Raw genomic sequence first — 8528 nt, 5'->3', positions numbered from 1 at the left:
TGAAACAATTGTCTCATTCCTCTGAAGAAAGATAAGCATCCTTTTGCCAGAGTGACCTCCGAGTTCTGTTACCCACTGACGCAAACAATTTTTAAATTTAGAATAAAATTTTATTATTATTATTTGTGTGTGTGTGTGTGTGTGTGTCACAGTATGAGTGTGGTGTCAAAGATCAGAACTAATTTTCAAAAGTCTCTTTTCTCCTTCCATGGTGGAATCTGGGGATACATGGAAGTGCTTTTACCCATTGTGCCATCTTACCAGCCTGACACACAGTTTATTTTTGATTCCTTGTTATATTTATTTGTTGACTGATTAATTGTGTGTTTGTGTGAAGACACAAGTATTAAACACATTTTGAGGTGGTTCACATAGATGGAGGTCTAGCTTCTAAAAGATGGTTTTTCCACATAGGAAACAGTCACAGTCTACAGCATCTTTTTTCCCTAGAAAAGAGACTTTTCAGGGTTTGTGATTTTCTGGTCTTGCTCCTTTGCCTGGAGTAGCCACTGTCCCCCAGTCCATGCATGCCTTTGCATTTTTACCTACAAGCTTCTGCTTTCTGCTATCACCTCAGTGGTGATAGCCACAGCCAGTGGATGATGGGACAGGATGAGCCTAGAAGTCTGACGTTTATAAGAAGACCATCAATATGAGAGCCTGATCAATGTGTGGCATGAACCACAAATGTGGATCCTAGAGTCTACCTCTCAGCTCTTCCACGCTCCCTTTCTCTTCAGTGCCATTATTAGCTGTGTTTGTTTAGTTGGTTTTTTGGTTTGTCTTTTTTTTTTTTTTTTTAAGGATCTCAATACACTCCCCAGAGTGGCCTCAGAGATCTGCCTGCCTCTGAGTACTGGGATGAAAGGGGTGCACCACCATACCCAGTTAGATTCGATTTCTGTGTTATGGTGACCAAAGGATCAAATGTATTCATTTTTTAAATAAATAGCTGTTGCCCAGCTCTATTGGTTAAGCTTTCTCTTTCCCCCATCTCTCTGCAGTGGAGATCAAAAATCACAAATCAATTGTCTATACAATCGCCTATTTTATATTCTCTATTCTGATTTATTGATCATTTTGTCTGTCAAACAATACCACAGTATCTCAACAACTTTAGACATACAGCAAGGTTTTCTATGTACTACAATGTCTTAGAATTTCTATTGCTATGATAAACACCATGACCAAAAGCAACTTGGTCTTACAACTTATAGCTTATAGTCCATCATCCAGGGAAGTCAGGGTAGGAACTCAAGGCAGAAACTTGAAGACAGGACCTGATACAGAAACTATAGAGGAGTGATGCTAACTGGCCTGTTCTCACGCTTGCTCAGCCTGCTTTCTTATAAGCACCCAGGACCACGCCCAGTGGATGATGCTGCCCACATCAGTCACGAAAATTTACAGGCTTCCTCACAGGCCAGTCTGATGGTGGCATTTTGTTTATTGAGGTTCCCTCTTTCCAAGTGGATATAGCTTGTATTAAGTTGGCATAAAACCAGTCAACAAATGCAGCAAGATATCCAACATAGTTTCCTATCTGAGAGGTTTTAATGTCTGATTCTGAGCTTCTGATACTTCTGCCTCAGTCCAAGTTCTAGGGTGACAAGTGTGTGTTGCCATACAGAGGACCATGTTAAATTAACAATTAGTTTATTACTATTTTTAAAAAACTGCTGGACTTTCATTGAGGTTAAATTATTTTTTAATTAATTAATGCAGTACTTAGACCTAGGAATATTTTTTTCTGTAGCTCTCTGTTGATTTCACGCTTTTAAAACTTGTCAGTGAAGGTGCGGCTTCTGACATTCCCAGGACACACAATCTCACGGCAAACTGTGGCATCCTCTGGCTCCTACAGTCTTCCTGTCCCTTTTTCTGGAATGTTACTAGGTGCAAGAGTTGTATTGGCATGTGACCCACAACTCTGCATCTTGATTGGTGCAGTTTTCTGTAATGGTCTCTGCAGCAAAGAGAAGTTTCCTTGATGAGGGGTAAGAACTACACTTATCTAGGAGTATAAGGGCAAGGAACATACACACAAGGAACGTTATATAGACTGAGCAGGTTGTATTGATATATTTAGGAATATATCTATACATATATGTACATAAAAAACAATTGATGAAAAAGAAGCCGTGAATATGAAGGAGAGAAAGGAAGGTTATATGGGAGGGTTTGGAAGGAGGAAAGGGAAGAGGAAGATTATGTAATTCTATTACAATCTCAAAAATAAATAAATTTAAAAATATTTTAAAGACTTCTCATCTTGCATATCTTTTAAAGTATTTTATATAATTGTACATTTTATTATCTAAGTATTTGTTATAAATAATTAAGTGAATGTCACTTAGAAGCACAACTGATTTTTAAAAATAATATCTTTATATCCAGCAGCACATTTCAAACTGTAATATTTTACCAATAGATTGTCTTAAGTATGTATCTTTTAAAGTATATGACTATTTCATCTATAAATGTCACTTGCTGTTTTTATTTTATGTCTAAATGTTCTGCTTAGAATCTTCAGTTTGATGGTGAATAAAAGTTAGGGACAGTGAACATCTTTATTCTTGATCCTGGATGGCAGACTTTAGCGTTTCACCACTAAGTATCATGTTTGGTTTATAGTTATCATTAAATCTAATTCTTTAATTAAAACTTGTGACTGAATTCCAGTTGTTTCAAAATACTTTTCTGCATATCCTAACATGATCAAGTGATCTTCTGCATTATTTTGTTAATGTGCTGAATCACACTAGTTATACTTCTAACTTCAAACCATTGTATTAACTGCTGAATGACAGGTTTAAGGGTGGACTGCTACATGTCCTCTGCCCGGGTGTATTAATTGCTAATATGCAGCCCCACTCTCTTTCTCTCTCTCTTCTACTCTTGTCCTTCTTACTTCTCGGCACATAAAAATATGTATTTCTATGACTTCTGGGAAGCAAAAATGCAGAAATCTACATGCCATATCGATTTTTTTCTTTCCATTGTAGCTTCTGGTACCTCCTGGGATTCAGGGAGGAGAAAATATGAGAACAAATTACTCATGGTCATTCAACCTCCCTATGACTCATCTTTTTACCACCCTATTCTAACTGTGTGTTTCTAACCCAGCTAGGGTCCACAGCGCTGGGTCCTCTCTGTTGAAGATCCAGAAAAGACCCAGTGGGTGACCTGCCTAGAAGCACCTGTATCTACTTGATGCCAAAGGTGTCCAAGCGCCTCACCTTACTCTAATAGGGTGTCAGCACCAGGGGGAAGGGGTTGGGAGGAGGGGTTCTGGGTTTGCAGCTACAGGAACTACTTGGGTGAGGATGAGTGGGAGGGTTTTGAGTACAGAGATTCCAGCTGGAGATAGAATGGAATAGACTTCCTGACTACAAAGGCGAAGCTGAGGCTTCCCAGCAGGGAGTAACAGAACAAGACTGTTTTGGGCTTCTTTCCTTTTGATTGCTCTGTTCATTGACAGCAAAGGAACCAAGCATTTAAAGAGGGAAGGGAAAATGCCATCAAATAGCAGATTTGCTGTTCATTGAGGTTTTACTTTTAACTCTATGCTCATGTGTAAAAGTGTGTGTGTGTGTGTGTGTGTGTGTGTATGCATGCATGCATGTATGTGTGCATGTGTGCATGTGTGTGCGTGTATCTGAGGAGGCTAGAAGTGTTGGATGACCCTGGGAAGGGAGTTACAGGCCACCTGCAACATGGGTACTAGAAACTGAACTCAGGTCCTCTGAAACAGCAGTATTCACTCTTAACACTGACCCATCTCTCCAGACTCAGGGCCCAGCATTTTAGCATCTTATTCTCCAAAGCTTTTTCTCTCCCTTCTGCCAGCCCGAGAATGAAACCTGTCTCAGTGCATCCTTGGCTAGGGGTGGCGGCAACCTCAGGCTGTATGGAGCCCTGTTAGCTATCATGAGCCTGCTCCCTGTCCTTACCCACAACCAACTTCACTCTCAGGAGGATAGGGAAGACCCAGCCATTTTTGGACTAGTATTTATTCAAATCCAACCAGTGTTGGTTTCTGTGGTAAAAACTGGTTTCTTTGGGCCATTCCTGGAGCCCTTCTTAAGAAGCTAGGCCTAGAGGTTCACCTTGCCAAGACAAACTGGTTACTGTTGAAATGTGGTGGAGGAGCTGCTGAAAATGCCCAAACTTGGCAGGCCTGTCAGTAGGTCTCCCACTGTTTCCCCAGCATGGAGTCCTGCAGAATCAGGCCAGACCAGAAGCATTTACCAAAAGCTGTCAGACATCTCTCTGAGCCCTTGTGGAGTGAGGTAATGTTGGTATTGCCTGAAAACTGAAGAGCCTATCAATGCACTTAAGGTTGACAGAACTCCAATTCCCCTCGAAGCAGCTCAGAATCAAAAATGTGGGGAGAAGTGTGTGCCAGATATGGGTTTGCAGTAGCAGGAGAAAGAGCCATCAAGGCCTTCCTTCCCTCCACATAGTCCATGTGATGGTGTTAACTTGCCATTACATCCATAATTTATTCAGCATGCACTGTAATCTGAGGTAGGACACCCTAGAAGCAGAGCCTGAAGACATTTGGATGTGCATGAAAGTTCTCTCTGGAAGAAGACGAGAAAGGGCAGGGGGTGTTTTTGGCATAATGTCATCTCCATGGAATTCTAACACCATCCAAGCTCCGGAGGCCGTAAGGTACCACAGTGGAGTCTCCTCTGTGAAAAGATACTTGGGAGAAGGAAACAACTATGTAAAAGGTTAGTAGCCAGCACTCACCAAAATGGAGGATGAGTATAGTGGTTGGTGAAATATTTTTTTCCCCAGATAATAAATTCCCCCACTGGTGCAGTAAACCAGATTAAGCTGGATTACAAGAAAAGCAACGGGCCTATTAAGAAAAAAGCATCTCCCAGGTGGGTTCACTGATCTCAGAGAACAAAGCCAAAGAAGTCCTGCCCCCAAGCTAAGGCAGGGAGGGTTTATAGACCTTAGTCGAGGGGTGATGATGTGCCAGCCAGGAGCTGGGACTGTGCCCAATTGTGGTCAAAAGCTAATTCTCGGCCGGGCGTTGGTGGCGCACACCTTTAATCCCAGCGCTGGGGAGGCAGAGGCAGGCGGATCTCTGTGAGCTCAAGGCCAGCCTGGTCTCCAGAGCGAGCGCCAGGATAGGATAGGCTCCAAAGCTACACAGAGAAACCCTGTCTCGAAAAACTTTTAAAAAAGCCAAAAAAAAACAACAAAAACAAACAAACAAAAGCTAGTTCTCTGAGCAGCCACTTGGGTGTCATTCCTTTGCTCAGAGGTTTTCCAATGCAGGAGTGGTTGGAGGAAGTAGGGCAGATGGGGTTTTCCAGCTTGTGCAGGGGCTAGCTGGAAGCTGCAACTGAACAGTTGGCAAAGATGATCTGGAGGAGACACTGTGCCCATCTGGCTAGTGTCTCCAGGAAAAGGGGTCAGGCCTTCCCTTAAGCCATCTCCACTTCTTGAGTAGTGAAGACTCCGCTTCTACAAGTGAAGTTTATAGGATGTGTCCTAGGCCATTGGAAGGCACGGATTATGCATCCTCCCATGTCAGAGGAGGCTGGCAGAGCACTGCCACAGAAGTGGACACAGATAGCAAGTAAGCACTTGACTCAACAATTGTCAGTTTTCAGAAGGACAATAATACTGTTTTAGTTCTATTTCTGTCAACAAATACAAACTTGGGAAAGAAAGGGTTTGCTTCAGCTTACAATTCCCAGGTCACATTCCATCACCGAGTGTGGGCAGATTTTTCTGTCTCACCAGCCAGCTCCCAAATAATCGTACAGAAATGGTGGGGGATGTCCTTCTGTATATATGTTTCTCTTATTGGGTGATGAATAAAATGCAGCTTGGTCAATAGCCAGTAGAGGCAGAAAGATAGGTGAGGCTAGGAGATGAGGAGAATTCTGGGAAAGGTAGGCAGGAGACACCATGGAGGGACTGAGAGGATAGGACATGCCAGCTGTTCTCCGGTAAGATAAGACCATGTAGAAATACACAGATTACTAGTTATAGGTTAATAATTAAGACAGAGCTAGCCAATACGAAGCACTAGCTATGGGCCAACAGTTTAATAATTATTATTTTTTAAAAGATTTATTTATTTATCATGTATACAGTGCAGGCCAGAAGAGGGCACCAGATCCCATTACAGATGGTTGTGAGCCACCATGTGGTTGCTGGGAATTGAACTCAGGACTTCTGGAAGAGCAGTCGGTGCTCTTAACCTCTGAGCCATCTTTCCAGCCCCCTTTAGCCTACTTTCAGATAGCATTCAGGACCATTAGCCCAGAGGTGTCATTGCCCACAGTGAGCTGGACCCTCCCACACTGAAGAAAATGCCCCACCAGAAATCTTATAAGGACATTTTCTCAGTTAAGTTTCCCTCTTCCCATATTTGTCTAGGTTTGTTTTCAAACTGATAAAACCACCTAGCAGTGCCTCCATTAGTTCTGTTGAACCATATCTTTGGTTGCTACAGATATCGCTAAAAACTGGTCAAAAGTTTGTCCTCCATCACACGAGTTCCCTTTCCTTTCTCCCATGCCTTCTAGGTCAGGTGACCCTCTGCCAATCTCCAGGGTAGGATGAGGGATGATGATCTTACTGTCCCCCTAGTCTCACTGGAGTCTCTTGACATCAAGTTTTGTTCTCCTGGTCCTTGGATACTCAAAAACAACAAAGCAAAACAAAAGCAAAACAATGGAACCTGCTCTATTTCTTCCTCTATACTGCTGGGACAGTGATCTTCATTAGCAGTCTCTTTTAGGCAGCTCTAGGTACCACTGATTAATAGAAATGATGACAGAAAGGAGGTGAAGGGGGGCCCTGGGGACAAAGACAGCATGCTCTGGGAGGGTAAGTGCTGAAAAAGAAGCCCTAAGCAGGGAACTAATGGAGAAGGAAGGGTTCTGAGACAAACCCTAGAGAGAGGAATTAGATATTACTCCTGTAACTCCACAGACAAAACTGTCATGTTTCTGGCTACACCAGCAAAGGCCAGGTAGAAAGCACCATTTTTCACCATCCTGAAGTCACAGGGAGCAGAATTAGGTAAGACTAGTAAAGACCTGTGATGTTCATCCAGTGAAGCCTCCCCCTACTCCCACTGTCTCCTGATTTCTCAGTGAAGACCACATAAGAAACCAGCATTTCCACACCTACTCAGCAGCCACAAAGTGCTGCTCAGCCTACCTTTGGGGTTGGTATCTCCAGAAACCTAGTGAAAGGTCAGGACCATAGCCCAAAGGTACCCCTTCCCTGACACCAAGGTGTCACAGAGATCACAGTTAGAGCCAGACTCCCTACCCTTGCCTATCAGTAAAAAGAAACAGCTCTTTAGGAAACAGCCTTGGTCATGTGGAGAACCTGGATTTTCTACCTCCATATGACAAAGCACCCCCACCTCCACCCCCACCCCCACCCAACAATGATAGGCACCAGTAAAAAAGCTAGTTATAATATAAAGTTGTCAGAAATGGGGGCACAGGTTTTTAATCCCAACACTCAGGAGACAGAGGCAGGGCACCACTGTGAGTTTGAGGCCAGCCTGGTCTATATATCAAGTTCCAGGCCAGGCAGACATAGGAAAGCCCTGTCTCAAAACAAATAAAAAAAATTTTTAAATAAAAAAAAAGACCTTGGAGGAGCTGGAGAGATGGCTCAGTAGTTAAGAGCTCTGGCTGCTCTTCCAGGGTTCCTGAATTCAATTCCCAGCAACCGCATGGTGGCTCACAACCATTTGTAATGAAATCTGGTGCCCTCTTCTGGGCTGCAGACAGAACACTGTATACATAATAAATAATAAATAAATCTTTAAAAAAGACCTTGGATACAACACAAAATTAATATAATTAACAGAGACTATTTTAAAATGATTGACAAATGGGTATGAATACACTCAAAGCAAAATGAAAACAGCCTTACCAAAGATAGTGAGAGCAGAGATATGAGAAAGCTAATTAAAACATTAGAACTGAAAAATACAGTTATGATAAAGTTCAACTATAAAAAGTAATAAAATTAATACTAATAATCATAGTTTCAACAATGAAATGAAGGGTATAAACAAACCAAAATTAAATTCAATTAATCCCAGCACTCGGGAGGCTGAGACGGGTGGATCTGTGTGTATCTATGTGAGTTCAAGGCCAGCCTGGTCTACAGAGGGAGTTCCAGGACAGACTCTAAAGCTACAAAGAAACCTTGTCTCTGAAAAACAAAACAAAAAAAAATCAATGAGCTCAACAAACTAACAGGAATGAGCAAAACTTCCCATTTTTCCCAACCACGGGAACACTGTTTGCAAAGTGACCCCTTCTGGCTTGATCAGAATTAGCAACCTACTTCCACATACTTGAATTTCTTGTAAAGATATGATATTTAAAACATCTATATCTTCACAAAACCCTGAGGAGCCAGGTCAGTATATTAGTTGTGCTTCCCCAAGCCTTCCTGTATGCAGACTTTAGTAGGTAGTGGTTTCAAATTAAAGTTGGAGTCTATGGTGTTTTTGTTTGTTT

This window comes from Cricetulus griseus, chromosome 6 (genome assembly GCF_003668045.3).
Source record: "Cricetulus griseus strain 17A/GY chromosome 6, alternate assembly CriGri-PICRH-1.0, whole genome shotgun sequence".
NCBI lineage: Eukaryota > Metazoa > Chordata > Mammalia > Rodentia > Cricetidae > Cricetulus > Cricetulus griseus.
Note: the sequence above shows the minus strand (reverse complement) of the source record.